Source organism: Ambystoma mexicanum, chromosome 3p, assembly GCF_040938575.1.
Source record: "Ambystoma mexicanum isolate Mex_15411 chromosome 3p, UKY_AmexF1_1, whole genome shotgun sequence".
Lineage (NCBI taxonomy): Eukaryota > Metazoa > Chordata > Amphibia > Caudata > Ambystomatidae > Ambystoma > Ambystoma mexicanum.
In genome coordinates this window covers 372,176,038-372,200,420 of record NC_090925.1, presented here as the reverse complement: position 1 = coordinate 372,200,420, position 24,383 = coordinate 372,176,038, and positions in this window count along the sequence as shown.

Genomic DNA, 24,383 nt, shown 5'->3' with positions numbered 1-24,383 from the left:
AGCTTCACCTCTCCGGTCGATAAAAGATTGAATCGAAGCCTTAAGAATGTCACTCTGTACCGGCTATCAGGGCACTGTGTCAAATACATCTGCAGCATTCCACTCTCTTTGCACTCAGTACTTATTTCACTGCATATAGTGTACTGAGCTCTTTTATCTCCAATCCATATCCATCATTTTCATCTTTACCTGGCCTGGATTTTGCAATAATAATTCTATAGGCACCTCATATTGCTCCATAATTGACTCACATTTCTCCTTGAACTTAGATAGGATACACACCTACGCACACTTTTCCATCGGCTTCGCCAATACAGTGTATAATGACTTTTTTCCAGCAACTATCAATTTTATGAAATATTAAAATATTCCTCAACTGTACAATGGCCGGGAGAGAATTCACTGTACAATTGCCGGGAGAGAATTCAACACTAACTCAAAGCGAACAAACCTCAGAGGAACACAGTTAGGTAACCTTGAAGCTTTTCTCTATATTAATCCTTCTAGTTTGTTCAGCTCCAATTTATCCATGGCCGAAAATATATCTAGAGCAGTCTGTGCCAAAACTACCCAGAACTCTACCTGCACACTCTCATCAGGAGTGGCCCACTGGAGCTACTTGTGTTTAACAAATGTCACACATGAACTGTTGTTAGGGAGAATTCTCTCTTTAGGCTGAATTCCCTAACCTAGTGAGTCCCCCAGCAGCTTTGCTGGATTTCTGGAGTTTGTTTTTTTCCTCCTGTCAAGAGTGAGACTCTTTTCCTCCCACTCCTGGTCATGATTTATGGTATTCCTTTGACAGGTAATGTGTTTTATGGGCTATGGGGTCCTTTACTCCATAGTATCTCATGCGTTTTTCCTATGTGTGTTACACAGCACCCTCCGTGCATTAACACAGGGTGTCATAGTGACATCCCGCACAACCACACCTTCCTTCCCAGTGTTGTGTCCCCTGGAGTATCTTACTCATCTGCTTTGTTACCCTATCCCAAAATGGATGTAGCAGCTGGAAGTCCCAGCAAATATGTGACCAATCCCCCACCGTCCTACAACCGTCCAGAATTCATCCGAAGCCTCAGGAAAAATTGCTTGAATGCTTTCAGGTGTGTACTGCCATTGTAGAAGCACTTTAACCCACATTTGCCTTACTTGAATGGATTGTGTTAGCTTCGAAATTGCTTCCCATAGGTACCCCCAATGTCTTCCCGAGATGTCCTCCCCCAGAGTTTTTCCCATTTCTTCATATATTTCCATTGTACTTCCTCTTCATAATCATTCAGGTACCTATAAAGGCTCGACAACACATTCTTTGAGCCTGTATGAGTCGTTAAAAACCTATTAAATGGTGTCAATTGTCTTTTTGCTGCCCCCTATATGATTGGGTCAGTTAGCCAATGCTTCAATTGATTGTATTCAAACCGATCCTTCACGACTACATTCCTCAAAGGTCCTTAAAGTCTGCCCCTGATACATGTCCCGTATCTTTAGGCACCCCACCCCCTTCCATGCCTTGAATGCCCCTTTTCCATCCCCAGCAGAAATTTCCGGATTCCCAAACATCGGGTGAAATGGGGAGGGGTTCACCGTTAAGGCCCCCCTCTCCACTACCGACTACCAAACCTCCACCCCCACTACAATTATTTCACTAATCCTAATATTGGGATGTCTATGTTTTTTATTCAGCCACATAAGTCCCAAGAGGGATGTGCCCGCTACCCCTATTCGGTCTGGCCCCAATTTTATATTGACTATCGGCTAACAATTCCTTATTTATTTATTTATTTATTTTTTTTTTATTCAGTTTTTACAAACCTTTAAAAAGAAAACAAACAGTATAAAAGTACACTTCTTTACATCAAATTCATCGTCTGGACCGCCTCTTTCCTTAAAGGAAGCTATACATAGTTTCGCCACTATAGTTAGTGAACAGTCTCTGCGTTTAGACTCTCCTTTAAGACACAGAGAAAAGTGACCAATGCACATAACACAGATCTATTTGAACCATCAAACAGAACTCTCCACCAGTCCTCCATGGATAAAAGCTGGAATTTATTTGTTACTGGGCCAAAGATAGTGTTTCTTTGTTGCTCTAACCCAGAACACGACATTGTCAAATGTTTGAGAGTTTCATTGTTGGTTCCACAGAATCGACACAATAAGTCTGAGTCGTCGGACTGGGACCAGAAACTTAAACGTTCTTTAGTAGGCAGTGCATTAAGCCTAAACTGCATATATGAGGTTCTCAAGCGTTGGTCCGGGAAACGGCTTAAATATTACGGTAGCTGGCCATAAGCTCTTGCCTCTCCGGGGGCTTCCTTCATTGTTCGTGAATCAGATCTTAATTTACATGTGTTTATCCAGTCAGTTCTCCACATTTTCAATTTCGCTGAATCTGGGTTTTCAATCAGAGTTTGTACCGTGATATTGTATGTGTCTAATACCTCAAGACTCAACGCATTTCATTGGTACAAAATTGTTTGTGTTTTTTCAGTCTCTGGACTGTGGAGTATATCAATTTGGGGTGGCGGATTCATTTGTCTCGTTTTCCTAAAAAAACTTAGAAGATTCGAAGCAACTCTTGCTTGGATTGAAATATATCCAAGTTCATATTTTATACAGGCCGTTGCGATCCCCTTTGGTAGGTGTAGAACTTTTGACCAGAAGATGTTTTCGAGCGAGTTCCACACATCATGCCAACGGCCAAAGACGTTTTCTCCACCATATATCAAAGCCGGCACCACTTTTTGCTGAAAGAAGGCCACCGTGGGTTTTAGAGAAAATTTGCTGAATTTCTTGTTGATCAGAGACGCCTGGCATGCCAACTGTCGGCATTTGCTTTTCGTTGACTCCACCCAGGGGGCGTCATTTCTACTGGCACTGATTCTCATCCCCAGGTAAGAGGTGTTCTTCACGATCCTAATCAGCTCTTTATCAAGATACCAGTTGAATTTCTTCATGTTTCCTTTGTTACCCAGCAATTTTTCAAATACCAGGATTTCACATTTTTCCTTGTTAATAGTAAGGCCATTCACTGTTAAGTACTTTTCAACGATGGTAAATTTGCGTTGTAGGCCTATTGGTGCTAAATCCAAAAGGATGAGATCAGCCCCATAAACAGGATAGTCAATGTGAGTGCCATGTATTTTAGGTGGAAACATAGTCAACCCCTTGAAACTCTCTTTGATGTCAGATATGAACAGGTTGAAAATGCTGACTGCTAGGGGGCAACCTTGTTTGACGCCCCTAAACGTGTCAATTGGGGCTGATAGATTGCCCTTGAGGTCTAATCTGACTCTAATGGAAGTGTTTGTGTGTAATTCGTGGATGGCAGCCAGCAAACTAGGTGGACAATTCCACTCACTCAGCTTTCCCCAAAGCAAGTCTCTGTTTATACTATCAAATGCTTGTGATAGGCCTATTAAGGCCAAATAGATCTTCGAATTTGACCGATGAGCTTCCATCTTCAATAGATTTAGCAGCACGAGATTAACACTGCACCCCACCCCCTTCACGAATCCTGTCTGTCTCGGGTCTACCCGATTGCATTTAGTAGACCACTCCACGAGTTGCTGTTGCAAGAGGGTGGCATACACTTTCCCTAGCACATCAAGTAGTGCAATGGGTCTGTAATTCTTTGGGTTTCTTATGTCTCCTTTTTTGAAGATTGGTATGATCACAGCAGGTTTCCATGATTTCGGCGTATTACAGCACTTAACAATTCTGTTGAACAAGATTGCACAAAATTCTGACCATTCTTCTGGGAGACGTTTAATGGAGAAATTCGTAAGCCCATCTGGGCCAGGTGCTCTAGAATCATGCACATTCTTAATAACTCGCAAGATGACTTCTTTGTCAAACACAATCTCCCAATGCGTTAGTGTGGGAGCTTCCCATTCTTTGGTTGATGCATCTTTGTTTGTTTGTTTCTTTGTTTATTTGTTTGTTTATTTGATAATGCGCTCCAAGCCCTTGGGCAGCTGGGCGCAACAATACAAGTAGACTCGAAACTTAGTTACAGTGCCTGACACAGGCTATTACAAAACAGAGGTAATTTACAACAAATGATACAAGTGATACAGTACATATAGGATCAAGATGGGTAAGCGTAGAAGAATACCGTCTTAACATATGTATAGCATGATCAGCTAGATAAGGGTGAATATCGTTACATATCATTGTTGTGCAGCCATTTGAGAGCGTTACATCTAAATCTAGTGTAGGGTAATGGGCGTCTGAGGTCAGGTGGGAGTATGTTCCATGATTGTGCAGCTCTAACAGGGAAGCTAGATCCACGCGCTGTGGTAAGTTTGAATCTCGGGACTTCAAGTAAGGAGGTGTTGGCAGATCTCGTCAGTCGGTTTGAGGGTCTCCAGTTGATTCTTTCAGCTAGGTAGGGGGGTGCTTGATTGTTGAGGCATTTGGGTGTGAGAGAAATAGTTTTAAGGAGGATTCTGTCCTTTATCTATAGCCAGTGGGCCTCAGTCCGGTGTTTGGAGATATGCTCTCTACGTGGGATACTCAAAGCTGCTCTTAGGGCATTATTTTGTAATCTCTGGAGTTTGTCAATGACCGACTTATTTGCACCTGAGTATAGGGCGTTGCAATAGTCCAGTCTGGACATGACAAGGGCATTGGCCAAGGTGAGGCAGCTGGCACTGGACAGGAATGGTCTGGCAGCACGGATGAGTTTACACGTGTAAGTGGTTGTAGAGGCGAGGGAGTTCACTTGCTTTTTAAGGGTGAGAGCTAATAATTGTATTATTGTCGATGTTAAATGTGGCATAGTCCGGGGTGAGTTTAGTTAGGTTATGGTCTGATCCGAGGAGCAGGATTTCAGTTTTATCGTCGTTCAGGCAGAGGCCATGGGTGGACATCCATGCCTGAATGAGGATGTATATTTTATTCACCAAAGCCAGGTCCACTTCATAGTTGCCCGAAAGGGGTATGAGGATCTGGGTGTCATCTGCAAAATTTGTGTAGGTGACACCCACAAATTTGTCTAACTTGTCGAACAATGGCTTGGTGAAAATGTAGTACATAGTGGGTGAGACACAGGAGCCCTGTGGGACTCCACATGTAATTTGGATGGGATCGGCACAGGTAGAGGTGGAAAAGACTCTCATGGTCCGGTTGGCTAGAAAGGATTGGACCCATGCTATAGCTTCCCCTGTGAAATTGGCAGCGATCTTGAGGTGGTTGCATAAAACTGCATGATCCACCAAATCAAAAGCTGCTGACAAGTCCAGTAGGAGTAGCAGCGCTGTTTTCCCACTATCCTTGAATTCCTCAATTTTAGTTTTAAGATCTATCAAGGCTGTTTCAGTGCCATGGAGAGGGCGGAAGCCCGATTGGCGCGAGCCTAGTAGATGGTTAGCTTCTAAGTAATCTTGAATTTGGAGATAGGCTACTCTAGCGATGATTTTTAGTAGGAAAGGTACAGTGGTGATAGGCCTATAATTAGTTGAGATGGATGGATCAAGGGTTTGTTTCTTAAGAAGGGGGAGGACCCAGGATTCTTTTAGGTTAGCTGGCACTGTGTTGGATTTGAAAGAGGAGTTAATGAGCTTCGAGATAAATGGGGCTAAATCTCTGGCTGCGTCCTTTATTATTTGAGCTGGGCAACTGTCGCCCTTACAGTTGGAAGGCTTCAGTGAGAGGATAACCTTTTCAGTGTCGATGATGGAGATAGGTTTGAAGCTAAAAGGGGGGGACAGTTTTAGGTTCAGTCACTAGAGGTGCTTGTTGATCAGTAGGAGAGAGGGCGTCCTTTTTATTAGTTATTTTAAGCTGGAGGGTGGATTTTTATTCAATAGGGCGTTCTGTATGTTAGTGCACCATATCTTGTCCTTGGGGACCGTGTCAGTTGGTTGGATGGGGGATTCCATTTCTCGTAGGATGGCAAAAAAGTTCCTTGGTATTAGATTTGGCATTAGTAATTCTGTCATTGAATAACATTTTTTTTGTATTGATAATTTCTGTCTTGTAATATTTGGTGAATTGGGTTAAGTTAACTTTGTTGTCGTCAGTAGGCGAATTGCGCCAGATAGTTTGGTGTTTTCGTTTATGCTTTCTAAGGTCCTTAAATTGGGGTGTGAACCAAGCATTAAGGTGGGCTTCTTGTTTAGCTTTGCGTAGTTTGGGTGGTGCAATAGTATCTAGTGCATGAGACATAGCTTTATTAAAGGTGTCTACTAGGGGGTCTGGGTCAGTATTGTTCTCCAGGCCATTGATAGTATGCAGGAGGAGGGGGATGAGTTTTTCTGTAGTAATGTCTTTTTTTTTTACTTCTGGTGGGGAGTGGTGGTATCATTTTGATAATTTTAGGGCTGAGGAGGTCAAGTGTGGCAGTGAAATGTATTAGATAGTGGTAGGTCCATGGTTGAGGGATGATGTCAGTAATGACTATGTTGCAGTTAAGTTCAGATACCCAGTCAATGGTTCTACCTTTAACATGTGTGGGGGTGAGGACTTTTTGGGTAAGGCCGTGGTCGTTTAGGATAGCTGTTATAGAGAGGGCATTTTTATTATCTGGCTCATTGAAGCCAATGTTAAAGTCGCCCAGTAACAGCGTTTGCGAGTGATTTTGGGTATTGTTAGCTATGAGGGTGGTAAGGTCATCTTCGAAGGTTCACAAGGGACCTGGGGGCCTATAGATCAAGTGAATAGTTAGCGTGCGGTTATTAGAGAGTTGCAATTTTGCTGAGAGTACTTCGCAGGAAGCACAGGGAGGTGAGATGGTGAGTCTGATAGGCAAAGTAGTTTTAGCGATGATGGCTAGGCCACCACCTTTAGCATTGGGTCTATCTACTCTGTGGATCTGGTAATTGTCAGGTACGGCTAGCATCAGGGAGGGTCATGCTGCCTCGTGGAGCCAAGTTTTTGTTAGGGCAAGGTGGTCGATGCTGCTGTTGTTTAGTATGTCAGCAATTTCAGTTGCATGGGCTACCATGGATCTGGTGTTGATAAGGGATCCAGTAAGTGATAAAGTATTCTTAGGAATAGGATACCTTGCAGATTTATCTGTGTGCTTGTTTCGACTCGGGTGTTTCTTTTTATGAAAGTGAGTGGGATTCGAGGTCGCAGTTGAGGGTTTCGTGGCTTGAGTTTGCTTATCCAAGTGCGTCTGTATAGTTGGGGATCTAACAGTATTGTTTGCGTTATTTCTTTTGGGTTCATAAATGCAAGGCCGTCTTGCACTAAGTCTCAGGTTTCTGTCTGTGGGGGGGCTAGTGCTGTAGGTAGCAAAGGCCATGATTGTAGTTAGGAGGGTCAGGGAGGTCAGGTTTCTACACATGGTAGTTAGAGTAGTTAAATGGTTCGTTACTTCCCTTACTTCGCTAGGATGTCTGTCTAGGGTGTCGCAATATAGATTGCGGGTGGCTAGTTATAGCCAGGGGTTCATGTAGTGATATGGATCATGATATTCAAGAATCACAATATGAACTAAAATGCATGACTTTGAGTAGTTAGCAATGTGCAAGGCAGGCGACCCAAGGGTCTTAAATAGGTAATAGGATGCAGTGGCAAGCTACCAAGGGGTCTCGGATAGGTCACAGGGTGCCATGGTAGGCGACCAAAAGGGTCTCAAAAAGGTCACAGGGTACAGTTGTAGCAATGCGGCCGTCTAGGCAGTACTGGGTGAATGAGTGGGCACATTCATAGCAGAGGTACAAAAGGCAAAGCAGATACCAGGCTTGCAGCAAATGTGGGCATATCAGGCAAAGAGCAATGCAACATACATGGGGCACCAATCAGTAGTGAGGCACAGCAGGTTAGGTTATACAAGTACACTACACTTACATCAAGTAAGGAGCAGTGCAGAGTACACAAGGCATCATTCAAAAGTGTGGCATGTCAAACAGGCATTGCACCTCGAGCATTATCAGGCAGAAGAGCGATGTAGCATACATGTGGAGCAGGTCAGAATATGTGCGCAGCAGGTTTGGATAATGCAGGAGGTAGGCAGACTAGCTCAAGAATCGCGCACATTAGTCTGAGGCAATAGGTCAGAGTAGAAAGATATCCACTCCGCCTCTAAAACCAAATATGCCTGCAAGGCGTGTTGTGGCGCGAGATTGTTGTTTATTAATCTCCAATAATTTGCTGAGTTATTACTCGCCATTTTTGACAGCATGAGTTCAGCATCGTTTTGTAATATGATGGCTCTGTGAGACTTAAGCCATTTCTTATAGGCTTGTTTAAGCTTTCGCCTTTGTTCACGAGCCTCTGCGATGGGGGTTTTTAACACCTTTCTCAAATGCCAGCGAAGTGATCTTTTACGTTGAGAAATTTCTAGGTCAAATTTATGTTTGAGGGTAAATTCAGCATTTCCAAGGTTATTTTTCCGCTCCACATATTGGGACAAAAGATGATCGTATTCCAAGGATCCAGAATTCAGAAATTTAGCTGAAATGAAAGATACATCCTCAGTATCAAGATATAGACGGATTCGGCAGGCTTCCGTTCTTACTGCATGAGTCCAACGCTCCTGATTATGTCAAATACTGGAGTTAAATTTCAAAGTCACCATATCATGATCACTATGGATCATTTTTATGACTTCGAGAGAGTTAGTTCTCGTATGGATATTTCCAGATCCGAATATGTAATCGAGCGTTGAACTTAGTTCTCCTCTTCTCCACGTCGGTGCAGCCGGGATGTCCCCTGGTGTTTGGCCATTTAACATCGTTAGCACACGTATGTCCATTTCCAGACACCACTGAGTTGTCATTTGTTCTTCAGAATTGCTTAGTTTCTTCTTGCCACTAAGTAAATTTAAGTGAGTGACACAATCGATATTAAGGTCGCCACAAATGATCAAGTCATTTGAGTTGCCCATTTCCATTAAATCATCAATTACAGTTGTCACTTGATCGACAAAAAAGAAATTGGCGCCATCAGCCCCATGATTCCATTAGAGGTTAATGATGTCAAGTTTGGAGTCTTGCGCCTGTATTGTCCCTGAACAACTAATCGTCACCACCTGGATGAAAGGAGAGAGATTAATGCAGTTCTCAATCCTAAAACCAGAGGCAATCTTTGCCGCCACCAGAAGCCCGGCCATTGGTCTCCCCATGGCCTGTTTGATTGCCGGGTTATGCACTATTTCAAATCCTTCAAGTATTGGAGTTTCATTTAGCCATGTTTCTTGCAGAAAATGAGATCCAGATCAGCAGCCCAGACAGTGCTGAACAAATGCATGAAACCCCTAGTATTCCAGGATCCCAAATTACAATTTGTGCATGTTTCTGGGGCCTGGCATTATTTAGACTGTTCAGTGTTCAAAATTCCGGCAACCCATGACCAGTCATTTTCTTTTGGCACCTTAGGGGCAACCTCTTCTGTGGAGTCCACATTGGAAGTGGCACGGTCCGCTCCTTGGATTGTTATCCTTATGCAGTCATTCCGTAACCTCTTAGATGAGTGCTCAGAGTCTGAGAAACCAGTGTGTGATAAAGCCACAGGGATGTCACCAACGAGGTTCTGACAGCCATAGACGCATCCAACTGTTTCACTCCACTGTTAGCTTCCTTATTATAGTCTCTTTCCGTTGCTCTAGCTGCACACCGGGTTGGTGATAAAGAAATGTCGAACCCCAACGACATTAACACAGGACCTGCTTCTAGCAGCGCATCAGCTATAAGGTTAGACTGCAGATGTAATATTACAGCATCGTTTTTGGTTTTGTTGAAAAATTCAACAATTTTCAAATCTCCAGATTCAATCGCTCTAAGGCTCGGCACAAGGTGACACAACCACAGGGCGTTATGATGATTCAAAATTAGATCATCTGACGACTCCATACGTTCCAGGAGCACTTGATGAGCCATTTGCTCTTTCAGTGTGTGGTGTGCCTTCTTTAAGTCCTTTGAAATTACCGGAAAACTCTTAATGTTGTCCCTCACAGTTGATCTCATTTGGGCAGTGTGGCCAGAGCTCAACTCTAACTGCATGTCAGATTTAAGGTCCTTTCCCTGATCTTTTTGAGTTTGAGATGTATTAGACCATACTGATCTAGGTTTGCAGCAATTGTCAGATTGTATTTGGGATTCCATTGCTCTCGACTGACAGACCAATGTATTGGTCAGCGCAGTTGTCTTACATCGTTTTTCATCAAGTGTCATAAATGTCGATTTCGGTTTATCCAGCTCATCTTGCAATACTGCAGTTTGTTGAATCACTTCACATAGTCTTACGACATTAGTGTGTTGTAGAGGCACAATCCTGCCACACACATTTTCTCTGCTAAGTGATTTAGAAACGAGAGATGCATTATCGTCCAATTGCGTAGGCGCTGACAGTTGAGGCAGTTGGGGAGGACTTATTGCAATGTTGGGATTCAGAACATCAGTGTTGCTAAACATTTCACCGTTGTTAGGTCTGCAGGCCAATGGATCAATTTCCTTTATCTCCACCTGCTCTTTCCCCTCGTCGTCCTTGTAAATTGACATGTTCATCAAGTCTTCAGATGCATCACAAGAGTTTGTTCTAGCCTCGTCCGCTTGGTCCAGCACGATTACTACTTCATTCGCTGGCACTTCAATTTCTCTACTTTTCTCTTTCACAATTGTTCTGTTCACTGTCACGTTGACGGTTTTGATGTTTCTTAAGAACTTCCGTGAGTCCTTTCCTCGCTTCGTTTTTCAGTGGTTGACTTTTCAATTTTTTGACACCGGTACCTTTGGAGTTATTTGGAATCCCGCCAGCCTTTGAATTGGTCTTAGAAGTCTTGAATATGTCAAAAAGTTCTAAGGAATTAGCATTCGCACCTTTATTTGCCAATACAGGTTCCACGTCTTTCAAGGCATACTGGGGATTCGAGTCAAAGAAGACGCCATTTGTGGATGTACGAGGGCCAAGTTACCTGAAGATTGACTCGCCGTAAGGATCTCGTGGAACTGCATAGGTTTCTCCTTTACTTTCCCAGACATGGCGATGGCACCAACTGACTTTTTGTCTCTCACTTCACATTCAAGATTGAGGCAGGCGGGGATCCCGAGTACTGAGATGGCTCCAGCTGTAGTTATCTCCATTGGATCCAGTGCGGCCTCATTACCTCGAACAACATCTGTGCTTAACCTCTTTTGTGTTCTTTCTGTCGTATTTAGTAACTTAGACGAAGCTTGGTCTACCAGGGCCAAGTCGCTTATGATGGGTAGAGGACATTTAGGGTTACAAGTGGGAATCATGTCACTACATGTGTGGCAGTCAGCACCTCTTTCCCCCTTGTTTTCCCATTCAGGGAGCATTTCAAGCTTTTGTTGAAACAGGTTTAACACGTGTTTCGCTACTTCAGCAAGGAGTTTCTTATCCAAATTAGCATTTTTGGCAAAGTCTATTAGTGACACCAAGGCCAAATCGGGCTTATTGTTGATTCCCGCCAATGATTCCTTGTGTAAATTGTCTGTGTTTTCAATGATCAAAAGCTTGGTGTTCATGACAGATACTAAAGTTGCAAGCTCATTTATGTTCTCATTGAGTTGTTCATACATTTTGAGAAAGGGGCAGTAGTTAAAGTCATTGACGATATTATAGTAGCCTGAATGTCTCTCATGTTTAGGTCCTGTCCCACATTGGCATCATCAACTGCTTCTTGCCGTACTAACCATTCCTTAATTACCCGCAGCTGGGCCGCCTCGAAATATCTATGAAAATGGGGGAAGGCTAAGCCCCCTCGATTCCTAGGGGCCTTTAATGTGGACATTGCCACCATGTTTTTTTTCTTCCATATGTATGATGATATGGTTTTAGTAAGGGATTTAAAGAATGCCTTTGGGATCCTAATAGGCAATGCCTGAAAATAATATAGAAGTCTTGGCAGTACGACCATCTATATCGCTGCCATTCTACCACTCCATGAGATTGTTAGGAGATTCCATTTCCTGAGATCCATTTTGATCCTATCGAGTAATGGCTGATAATTTACTCCGTACATTTGTCCTAATGTTTACGTAAGAGTTACACCTAGGTATGTAATTCCCTTTTTCCCTGCAGCAATCAATTTAATTTGGGAGCCCAACCTTCCCAGCACGTCCGGGTTTAATGATAAGTTCAATATTTCCAACTTCTGCCTTTTAATTTTTAACCCTGACTCCCCCCCCCCCAAAAAAAACTTCTGATTCTTTTATAAAACCTGGCAATAAATTCTCTGTGTCCGATAATGCAAGCAGCATATCATTCGCGAACGCTATTGCCTTATGTGCCTCTCCCGCGATTTCTATATATATATATAGTGTATAATATCTAGGACAGCGGGCAACCCTGTTTCGCGCCCCTTCCCAAAGTCACCCTCTTTGATATTGTCCCATCAAGAGCGATATGAATTGTTGGTGAAATATAATTTGCCTGCACAGTCTGGATAAACCCCATACCAAACCCCCATTTTTCAACAACCGGAACAAAAAAGTCCACTCAACGTAGTTGAAAGCTTTTTCCGTGTCTAATGACACTAGCATTGCTGGGTCTTAGGCCATGGCAGTCTTCTCAATGATATGGCAGATCCTACTGGTGTTATCAAATGTTTGTCTATTCGATATAAACCCTGATTGATCTTGTCCTATTAATTTTGGAAGCAGATGCGTTAATTTATCTGCTAGGATCTTTGTATATAGTTTTGTGTCCAGATCTATCACCGCTATTGGGCGATATGAACCTGGAGACACAGGATACTTACCTTGTTTAAGAAGCACTATCATTTTAGCTTCGTTCATCGATTGTGTAATAGAGCTCTTCAATTTAAATGTGTTATATAATTGTGTACGCTTCGGAAGCGTGAGCCCTGCAATGTATTCCTCCTGTCTGTCTCCCAGGGTTTCATCTGATGTGTATAAAGCCTGATAATATTCCCTAAATATTTCCCCCATGTCCTCATTCGTCGTCTTTTCCTGTCCTGAACTATTAGGAAGCTTCAATATCGCCTGGCTGCCCCCCCTTTTCTTTCAATTGCCTGGCCAAATGTCTGTCGGCTCTATTGGCCTTCACATAATACCACTGTTTTAAATGTAACAGGGCTCCCCCCGCCTGCTTCGTTCGAAGCATCTCTAATTAATCCTGAACGTACCGTAGTGACCTTCTTAATTTATTATTCAGGTTCTTTGACAATTCCCCTTGTATGTCTCTCAATTTCCCCTCTAATTCTTCCACCCATTGTCGTTTCTGTTTATCCCTCCCTGCCCAGAATGCTATCAATTGTCACCTCATTACCGCCTTAAATGCATCCCATATTGTTTCCATTGACGATTCTCCCGTCTCATTGTGCTCAAAGTACTGCTCTGTACTGTCTCTAATTAGTTTGGCTTGAACCTGGTCGGATAGAGGTTCTGTGTGGAACCACCATTTCCATAGTCATCCCCCTTTAATTCCCAGATTGATGGTCATCAATAGTGGGGCGTGATACGACAATGAAATTGATCCCACTTCTACATCTTTCACCTTCCCCAATAATCCTGTGGAGGCCCAAATATAATCAATCCTAGACAGGGAGGAATGTACCTGAGAACACTACATGAACCCCTGCACTTGTCCTCTTATTGCCCTCCAGACATGCAGGGCCAGCGTTGTCATTTTCTGTCTAAGTGCCTTGGATGGGGCGTGCACTCCCGACGTATTACTTTTACTCCTATCTTGCTGTGGCACCCATGCTATATTGAGATCTCCAGCCAGAATAATTTCCCCTTTAGCTAAATCTTCCAACCTTGACAACCCCCCCTCTCACCCAAGAACCCATCTTGTCCCGTATTTAGAGCATACACTGCAGCCAACGTAATCTTTTGGCCTCCAAGAATAATATTCAGAAAAAGGAACCTCCCATCCTTGTCTGACAGGAATTCCAGCACCTGTGCTCCCATCCTATCATGTATTGCTATCAACACCCCCACCATTTCCCCCCCAACATTCATCTGATAAAGTTGGGAATACCCTTGTATTTGCAATTTCCATTTATCCGTTTTACATAGATGCGTTTCTTGATACATGAGAATATCTGGATTGCCCTCTTGCACACATTTTCCAGCTTTTTCCTCTTAATGGGGGTATTAATTCCCCTTGCATTGTATGTTAACACTTTGAGGACCTTCATCTTTGTCGCCATCTACCCATTCCCCCCCATCCTTAAACCTGCGTCTTTGTTTCTCCCCTTCTGGCAGTGCCCTCCTACACTCTCCCCTCCCCCCAGCCCTCAACTATAACAAATTTAACCCCCAACTTGAACCCCACCCCATGCCCCCTCCCCGAGGAAGGCCCAGGTCCCTTGTATCGCTCGGACAAAGTGCCTGGCCTTCATACAATCCCAGAGATAACATTGTGAGAGATTCCTAAACCCCACTTAGGATTGCAAGCTCCACCCACCCTCCCGGTCCCCTCAGGCCGCATTCTTTATGATAAACGTGTATGAGTCTTACCCCTTATCGGGGTCCATCTCCCATCCTCTTCTCCCCTTTTATATTTGTTCACCTAGCTTGAGTGTCTCTCAGTCCGGGTCTGCCGATTCCTTCAGGTCTTATGTCCCACTTTGCCTTTCTTCGATACTGTTTTCCATTCCCACGTCTTCTTAAAACGCCTGTCTCCTCTCGATTGTTCATCTTGACTGCCCTCATTTTCCCATTGCAGGTTCAAAATCAGTTCACCTTCCTCACAGGTTGCAATTCTATGCTGGCACCTTTCCCATGCAAAGAGTAGACCAAAGGGAAAGGCCCATTTACAAAGAAATTGCTTTTTTGCCAAGAAAATGACCACCAGGCCTATTTGTCTCTGTTTTAGAAGTGGGATTGTACAAGATCTTGATACAGCTGCACTTCTTCGCTGTTAATTCGCACTTGTCCGGCTGTCATCGCCTTCTACAGAAACTGCTTTTTCTGGGTGTATGATGCTATTGCCACCAGGACGTTCCTTGGTCATGAAACTGGCTCCACCGCTCTTTGTGGGCCAACCCAATGTAATTAATCTACCTGGACCAAGTCTTCAGAGTTATCTAATACTTCTGCAAAGAGTTGTTGAACTGTTACCTTCGAGTCCCTATCCTCCACTGACTCTGAAAGATTCTTTATCCTGATATTCAATCTCCATGAGCCGTTTTCAAGATCCTCACAGTGGATCTCCAAGTTATGTGACAGATGGGAGAGAGGTTCCAAAGCTTTGTCACTCTATTGCGTATCTTCCTCCAAGTTTTGAACTACCTTTTCCAATGTGTCAGTCCTCTCTTCTAGCTTGTTCAGATCAATCTTTAGCTCTTGTACCGATAGTTTCATTTCTTCTTTCAGAGTCTTGAACTGAGTTTGAAAGGAGACTATGAACTGGTCTTGAAATTCTTTAAACCAACTTTGCATGTACTCTTTACGTATCGCCATTGCCCCTTCTCCTCTGTACATTGTAGGGATGCGTTTTGACCGGCCCCTCCGCTTCTAGCATGCGTAAATGTCTCTGACCCCCACAGCTGTTTGATACTCTCTTGTTTCGTCTGGGGAGTTTGCTGGGCCACCAGTGTGGCCTTCCCGCTTGTTTTAGACATGTGGATACTGCTAGATTATCTGTGAGGTACACCAAATGTCTGTTTCCACACACCAGTTCAGTATTGGATGACCGATACCTTCCAGTGATTGCCCCTACCTCATTTGCCACCACCAGTCTATTTCCGCTTTCAGGGGGGGTTTTAATGGCCCTTTCCCTTCTGCCCCGCTTAGATGGTTCTCACAGAGCTCACTATTCGACACCTGGTCCAAGTTTACCCTGTACTGGGATACTCCTGAATGCTCCTTCATCTCTTTCCTGCTTGCCATCAGCCTCTCTTACACTCCTGGTATCTTCACTATGGCAGCGGGCCTCGTCCCATTCTACTCCGGCTACATCCTCCTAGGTACCCAACTGTGTATTGGGTCGTAATCTCGTGCTTTCCCACCTCACTTCCGGCCCCTTGTGCTCACTAGGCCTGCATTCTGCGCTCCCGATCCTTCCTCGCCTACAATCTATTATCCAACAGGTTCAACCTTCTGGGGTATTTTGGTTTTTAATTCTGCTTAGCCCCGTCTCCAGTTTTCCTCACTGGACTTTTTTTCTTTTTTTTTGTTCCATTTTTATGTCCCCTGTCCCCTCTGAGCGTTGTCCTCTTGGCTCCCTGCCTGTATAATCGGGTCAGTCCTCATTTGGGCATGTATTCTCCCGCGAAACGCCAAGCTTTCGCAGGCTTTTGCATGCCTTGTGTGTGTGTTCCCAGGATGTGGGCTGGACTGTTTGGTTCCAATACACATCCTGGGTGCCAGAGAGTCTGGAGTGCTGTGAATGCCTGCGACCACTGTGGTCCATGATTGGTCCACATATGGTATGCCTGTATGTGAGCAGATCTCTAATTGGGTCCCCTTCGTTTTGGCACGAAGGAGATTTTGGATAAGAGAAGGCTCCAAACACCCATACCAGGTCGATCTCTAGAGTTCTCACTGAACAAAGGATAGGATCCAAGAATCCTGAAACTAAGAGTCTGAGTCGAGGAACCGCTGGTGACCCGCTGGAAGGTTTGGCACCCTGAACGCGCTGTCGTCCCGCTGGACCCCTCTGCATCTGGTCATCCTAGAAGGTCTGCAAAGACACTTTGACCCATTGGAATAGTGGGACCAACTATTCTCGGCACCTTCATCAAACCTTGCAAGTAAGCCTTCTTGGAAGTGTCCCTGAGCCAACCGAATTTCATACACTTGCCGTTCCCAGGTCTGGAGTAAAGAGAGCACCAAAACCGGATTATACGCAGTTACTGTGTCGCCCAGCCGTGGTGACGAACTTCGCAAGTTCATTGCAGCTGTGCGCCTCTGTGCCAAGAAGCCTGCTACAGCGGAACTGGCCTGATCCATCCACCAGGAGCAGAGAAATCGCCACTGTCCCGTTTGGGAATCAACGCTGTAACTTCGTTGCTGAAAGCCACAGAGCGCGAGACTGCTGCATTTGAACATGCAACCAAAGTGGACTCGACTGCTGAAGTTTGGTCCGGAGTGCGCCAGGGGTCGGTGAGTAATTGCAACCCTTACCAGTGGCCCATAGCGCATCCATCAATTTCTACGCACAAGCGATCCCTGTGGGCCCCTCTCCTTTCCACTGCTACTGAGAACTAGCAAGCTATTCCCAACTCTTGGAACCTACTCTGCCCTCAAGAGGAGACCGTCCACGAATAGTGGGAACCTATTCTGCATCTCCTCACCCACCTTCCTGAGCTGCTACAGCCCCTACAAAAGACCCTGTTGCGCCCATCTGCACTACCGCGTGCGCCAGCATCGCAAGTACATTTGAGCACTAGCCTCCTCTCATTTTAGGGATTGGACTGCCTTTCAGTTAGGATTGTGTTTGATGCAGAACTGCCTAAAGACTATTTGCACTACCTGCTTCCTTCCCTTTTTAGGTTGTGAACCCATTTCGTGCATTAACACTTTAGGCCCCTTTGGTCTTGTATATATGTATTTTGATGGGATTGTGTTAGCTTAAAAGTAATACTGTGATTAATATTGTGTGTTAAACCCCAAAGACCTTGAAAAAAATGTATTTGTATTTTGAATATATATATATACACCTGACTGGGAGTGATTTGTAAGTGTCCTTTACTCTGTGTGCTCATTGAGGTCTTTCAGTCACCTTTACCCCTCCTGAGACCTAGTCTTGACCGCCGCCAATGCTACCTTGATTGCTCTGGCTTGTCCAGAAGATTTCTCAAGAAACTAGGCTGGTCTTCTGAACCTCTGCCCACCAGGTCAGAGTTCAGAAATCCATCTTAACAACCACAGACCACTTTGTCGACCCACTTAGCCAATCTGCGTACTGCAGGTTTATGATGTTTTTGAATCCTTGCAGTACAATCATGGTCCAAAGCCACTCCTCCAGCCAGTAGAAAGGAAAACAATACTCCAACAAAGACAACTTTGCCGACCCACTGCCGAGAAATGATGCGTCAATGGGACCGGGCATGGTTGAGACAGATTGCATTTGTGCTGTTAAATCTACCTGAGTAAACGCACCACTGCACCGCTCTTCTGCCTTTTGATCGTGGCTGTGCTGTTGACCGTCAATAACTGACAAAGCTTGGTGTGGCGGTGTGCAAGAACACAAAGGAAGTACTCCGGAATGCACAATTTAAACATATACAGTTTCTTGCCCTGAACCGAGCATATGTCAGTCTTGCCCTAATCAGCATGTACAAACCGGAGGGGGAGGTAAGATGTCCTAGATATCAACTGATTTCTGCAGGGTTTTTTCACATGATGTATAAGGGTCCTGGAGTTTCAGCTCTGTGGAATTTGGTAGTGGAGCACTTGCCAAGATTACTGAATGTCCGTTAGATCTCTGCCCTTCACTGTTTTTACTGGGCAGAATCCCCAAGAGTTGCATATAAATGTATTGCACTGGGAATGATTTGGTCAAGTGGTTTATTTATAGCGGAAGGCAAGAACAGCAGCAACATTAAAAATGTGGGTGCATTTCATGGTCAAATGGCCTGCGGCAGAGAGAGAATGTTACACAGGGAACTTACCTACTATAAGTCTGACCCTATATAAGGAATATGTTACTTACCTGTAACTCCAGTTCTCCAGCATTGGTATCTTTCATAGATTCACATGCTGTGAATATTCCCCCGTCGTCAGGCTAGGAATCCTCAGTAACATAGAGCAATTTAAACTTAAACTGAAAACTTTCAGTCACTTTTGTGCTCTAATATTTTGGGTCATACTGCCCACAGTCATAGGAACACCTACCTTAACCCCTCCCCTGTCGGCCATCTTCAGATTTGGCAAGTGCACGTGAGTGGCAGTAAGAGCCAAAAGACGAGCCATGTGGGTTAGGTGGGAGGATCGCATGTGAATCTATGAAAGATGCCAATGCTGGAGAACCAGAGTTACAGGTAAGTAACTTATTCCTTCTCCAGCATTGGATCTTTCATAGATTCACATGCTGTGAATAGATTACAAAGCAGTATTACAACAATACATACAGACAGAGGCAAGCTCCCAGCACAACTTACCACTGCAGACTTACTAACCTCACGCTAAAAGGTCTTGCAGAATCGACCGTTCGACTCTAGATTCTTCTGCGGAATCTCTGTTGACAAGTAGAACATGGTGAATGTATGCAACGATTTCCAGGTGGCTGAACGGCAGATGTCAAGCAGCGGTATCCTGGAGAGGAAAGCAGTGATTGCAGCCACTGATCTGGTGGAGTGAGCCAAAGGCCTACCGGGAAGCGGCCTGTCCGCATTTTCATGGGATAATGTAAGGCAGGCTTCAATCCATCTCGAAATGGAGGACTTTGACAGAGCCTTCCCGGGCCCAGAAGGTCCAAATTACACAAACAATTGGTCCGCAGCACAGAACAACTTAGTATGCGTCGCATAGTACTTGAGGGCAGACACCACATCCAGCGTGTGCAGCGTTCACGCCGCTGGAGACGTTGGTGTGTCAAAGAATACGGGCAGAACCACTTGTGGATTGAGATGGAAAGAGGACGGCACCTTAGGCATAAAGGTTGGGTTAGTACACAGAATAGCCTTGTCCCCGTGAAAAGTCAAATAAGGCGGTTTGGAGGAAAACACCTGGATTTCTCCTACTCGCCTGGCTGATCTTATGGCAACCAAGAAAGCGGTTTTCCAGGAAAGATGCTTAATGGATGCCTGTTGCATAGGCTCGAAAGGTGGCCTCACGAGCCTTGCGAGTAGCACATTCAGTTCCCACGCTACAGCTGGGCGATGGACAGGTGGAAAAGACCGGAACAGCCCACGTAAGAACTCCTCCACCAGTCGGTGGGACCATAGGGATGGCACCCCTGCGGAGCGTTTGTACCTGGAGATTGCCGCAAGGTGCACCTTGATTGAAGAATGCATCAAGTCAGATTGAGCCAGGGACAGCAGATAATGTAACAGATATTCTGGCCGGATGGTCTGAGGTTGTAAATGATGGTTCCTGCACCACACCTGAAAACATTTCCACTTGCTCTTGTAGCAATTTGGTGTGGATGGAGGCCAGGAATTCTTGGCAGTCTTGTGGAAGGGACAGAGATCCAAACGCTAAGAATACATGAGCCAGGCCGTCAGATTGAGTGACGCTGGGTCGTGGTGCAGCACCGCCCCCTGGTTCCTGGAGAGGAGCGTCTGGTGTGGGTGCAGCTTGAAGTGAACCGCCAACAAGAGGGCGAGGAGGTCGGAGCACCAAGACTGTCTCGGCCACGCAGGGGCCACTAATATCAGTTTGCACCAATATAGTCTGAAGGTGTGGAGGACTCGAAGCACCAGAGGAATCGGATGGTATGCATACAAGGACTTCCCCTCCCATTGAAACACGAGTGTGCCCCAAGCTCTCTGGATGGCGGGAATCGGCTGCCAAAGATCTTGCACTGACTGTTGTCGTAGGTGGCTTAAAGGTCGATCTCTGGAGTGCCCCACGTCTGAAACAACAGGTGGAGTTGATCCCCATGCAGCTCCCACTCGTGGCAAGAGTGCAACTCCCTGCTGAGGGAGACAGCTAGAGTGTTCTGAATCACCGGCAGATGGAGGGGAATGAGAAGCATGTCGTGCTGTAAAGCCCAATGCCAGAGCCTCCTTGGAAAGCTGTGGGGACCTTGTTACTCCCTGTTTGCGCACATCAGAAATCAATGTTGTATTGTCGGTGTAAATCCGTACCACCTTACCAGCCAGGAAGGGGGGGGGAGAGGATTCAGGGCCCACAAAATCGCTGGCAAACTGTAGCAGGTTGATGTGCAGGCTCTTTTCCTCTTTGGACCATAGGCCTCTTGTGTGTTGGTCCTGACAGTGGGCACTGCAGCCTTCCAGTGAACCATCGGTTGTGAAAATGGCCTGATAGTCCGGCAACCTGAAAGGGGAGCCCTTCAACAGATGTTCCCTTACTGACCACCAGCGAAGGCTCCGCCTGAAAGCCTGTGTCGGAACGATATGGCCGTCCCAGGACTCCGAGGCTTGCACTATGACAACATCCCCAGAAAAGATTTGTAATTTGTACTGGGGTCACCAGAGCACTGCTGAGGCAGAGCACGTTTTCCAGAAGAGCCGCTGCCCTTTCGTCCGAGGGCCTGGCGGTGCAGGTTTGGGCGTCGAGTCTTGCTCCGATATAGAGGAAGTTTGTGGAGAAACCTTGTAGTTGAAGACACTGGATGGTGGCTGTGGTGTTGACTTCTGCCAGCAGGTAGGAGTAGGCTCTGACCAACCAGTCGTCTAGATACGGGTATAGATGAATGCCACTCCATGCAGGTGCGCCACTTCTGGCCCGAGGCACTTGGTAAACACCTATGGAGTAGAACGCAGGCCAAAAGAATTGATAATGCACTCCTGCCACCAAAAAGCGTAGGTAGCGCCGGTATATAGGGATGTGTAAATAAGCATCCTCGAGGTCGAGGGACGCCAAGAAATCTCCCTGCTGTAGCTCGGACAGAACTTGTTGTAGTGTCACCATACAGAATGTTTGCGCCTTTAGAGACATCATTTGTCACTATGGCGGTGGTGGTGATTCTATGAGAAACCCCAATTTTTCCCATCAACGGGGTCGTCGACAGGGCCGTCGACAAGGGTGTCACAGCCCTCAACATGGTAGCCGTCGATGAAGTCTTTGTTGACGGTGCAGTGTGTCCACTCTTCGTTGTGGTATTCGCCATTCACGGCTTCGTCGGTGGGGCACTGTTGGACGGCATTGATGGTCTTGGCGTAGACGACCTGGAGGGAGGTCTGGGCGTTGATGAGGACTGACCTGACACTGATTTCTAAATTTTGAAGACAACATCGACGGGGTAGCTTTTGCCGCTCAATACGAAGATTGGCTGCTAGATTTAGAAGCAGGTTTTTCTGAAGGTGTCGCTTCCCTGAGGCGATGGAAAAGGTCTCGGCTGCCCTCCTCTCCAGACACCCCTAGGCCACTGAACTTTGGTGGAAACTGGTCCTTGTGGGAGGATCTGTGCCGTTGACAGAAGCTTCCTTGTGCTTCCTCTTGCTGGTGGCGGGGACATCATGTGACCTAGACCTCTTTCTAGAGGTGGTTCGCTGGGCCGTCCTACCCTGCCATGGCGAGGATTGGCTTTGTACAGACGCAGAGTCAGAGGCCCCACCGGCACACTCGAGCCACGTGACGAGACGACAGGGACGATTCCTCAGTGTCTTATTGGAGAACGACTGGCGGATTTCACAGTCCTCAATGACGTGGTGAGGGTGAAGGCAGTAAAGGCAGTCATTGTGCTGATCTGCCACGTAGACATTTTTCAATCCGCAGCGGGTGCAGGCGTTGAACAGGCTGTTCCTTGTAGACTCGGCCATGAGGTAGGCCCAACTACGCAGACGATAAGTCGTAGAAGATTACCTGCGGCTGGAACGGTTCACGGACTCAGCAACGTCGCAGAAATCTTTCGTTGAAAATGTTTTAAAAGTTCAAATTTTGTGAAGAATAGTTGAAGAGAAAATACATGAGGACTCCTTACACTAAGGATTGATAAAGGGGATGAGAGCACCAGGAAAGTAATGCTACGGAGCGGAACTCATCTACTTCTGATCGGTGTGTAATAGCAGCCAGTTGTAAGAATCCAAGTGCTCAGTGCCCCAGGCGAAGAGTTACAGGATGAGTGTGAAGATTACTACGATATTGGTGCTGCGCACACAGTTCATATGACGTCTTACATAGGATTTTCAGTTGGCTTGTTAGGTCTCAATTCAATGAAAACAAGAGCCAGTTGGTTCAATTTGTGCCAATAGGCCTTTAATGTTACTGAAAGTGCCGACACATGTTTCGACCACTCAAGGGCCTTTATCAAGCCCCTATCCAGTGCACAATACTGCACCAGGCAAAATAGCCCCCACATTACCAAATGTACACAACATATGCGTTCTTGCCTTGATAAAGACCCTTGAGTGGTCGAAATACGTTTCAGCAGTTTCAGTAACATTATAGACCTAATGGCACAAAGTGAACCAACTGGTTCCCGTTTTCATTGAATTGAGACCTAACAAGCCAACTGAAAATCCTATTTAAGACTGCATATGAACTGTATGCACAGCACCAATATCGTAGGAATCCCACGCTCATCTTGTAACTCCTTACACTAACGTGCGGTAAAAAATCTGTAGATGACCGACAGGGGAGGGGTTAAGGGAGGTGTTCCTATTGGCTGTGGGAAGTATGACCCACAATGACTGTACTAGAGCACAAAAGTGACTGAAAGTTTCCAGTTTAACTTTAAACTGCTTTATGTTACAGAGGATTCCCAGCCTGACGATGGGGATTATTCACAGCATGTGAATCTATAAAAGATCCAAAGCTGGAGAATCTATATGGAACTCATTTCTTGATGCGCTAAACACTTCCGAAGATTTGATGCCGCCATGATATGATATATAATAACATTTGTAGGAGCAATTATGCTGCAAGTCATCACAGTAAAATATAGATTTATTTTCAACCTTATGCAAAGTTGACAAAGCTAGATTGTACCCTAAGTAGACCAAGTTACTATGGGCCTCATTACACGGTAGGCGGTGAGCCATGGCGCTATTAGCGCCATGGCTCATGCCGGTAAAATACCAGCACCGCCTTGGCGGAAAGGGGATTCACCGCCCCATCCCAAGGTTGGAGGGGCGGTAAATCCACCTTCCGCCATTGCCCTTCCCCATTCCCATTTCTGCCCCGTAGGGCTCTATGGGAATGGGGAAGGCGCTAATTACGGCACCGCAATTTTGCGGTGCCGTAATTAGCTCCGAGGTCCCTTAGCGGGTTGGTATTTAACGCCTGCAAAAAGCAGGCGTTAAAACTCCAACCCGCTAAGGGACCTCGTAGTAAGGCGGCAGGGATTTACCGGTACCGGTATTTTACCGGTGCCGGTAAATCCCTACCACCTACCGTGTAATGAGGCCCTATGTTTCTTTCTTGAAGATTCAGAGCACGCTGTTATGTTGTACTGTTTTTGTATTTTGTTTCTATTTATTCACTTTTCTGTCTATGTGCCTTGTAAAGATATCATGGCATATGTGACCGGGTGGCCTGCCACAAAGAACCAAGATGACTCTGGTATTAAGTCCAAAGGTGTTTATTAAAACACAAAGGGTCAGAATGACTTCCGTTTTCAAGGTTCTTTAGGGCCTACTGGGTCCTCTTGGGAGATTTGGCGCCAGGGCCGTCCCTATATGTCCCAACTTCCCCAGCCTTATCCCCTCCTCCCTATCCCAGGCGTCCATAATGGGGATATTAGTAGCTATTGATCAGTGCCACCTGTGATCTTTTTTGACTGGAACTATGGATGTTGCTATACTACCGACTACCACTTAACCACTTATTTCCCTCACTCTCTACTCCCATCACCTTCTTATCTTTACTCCTGACTACTACCTACACCAGTACTGCTACTCCACTCCGCTACTCCTACTCTACCTC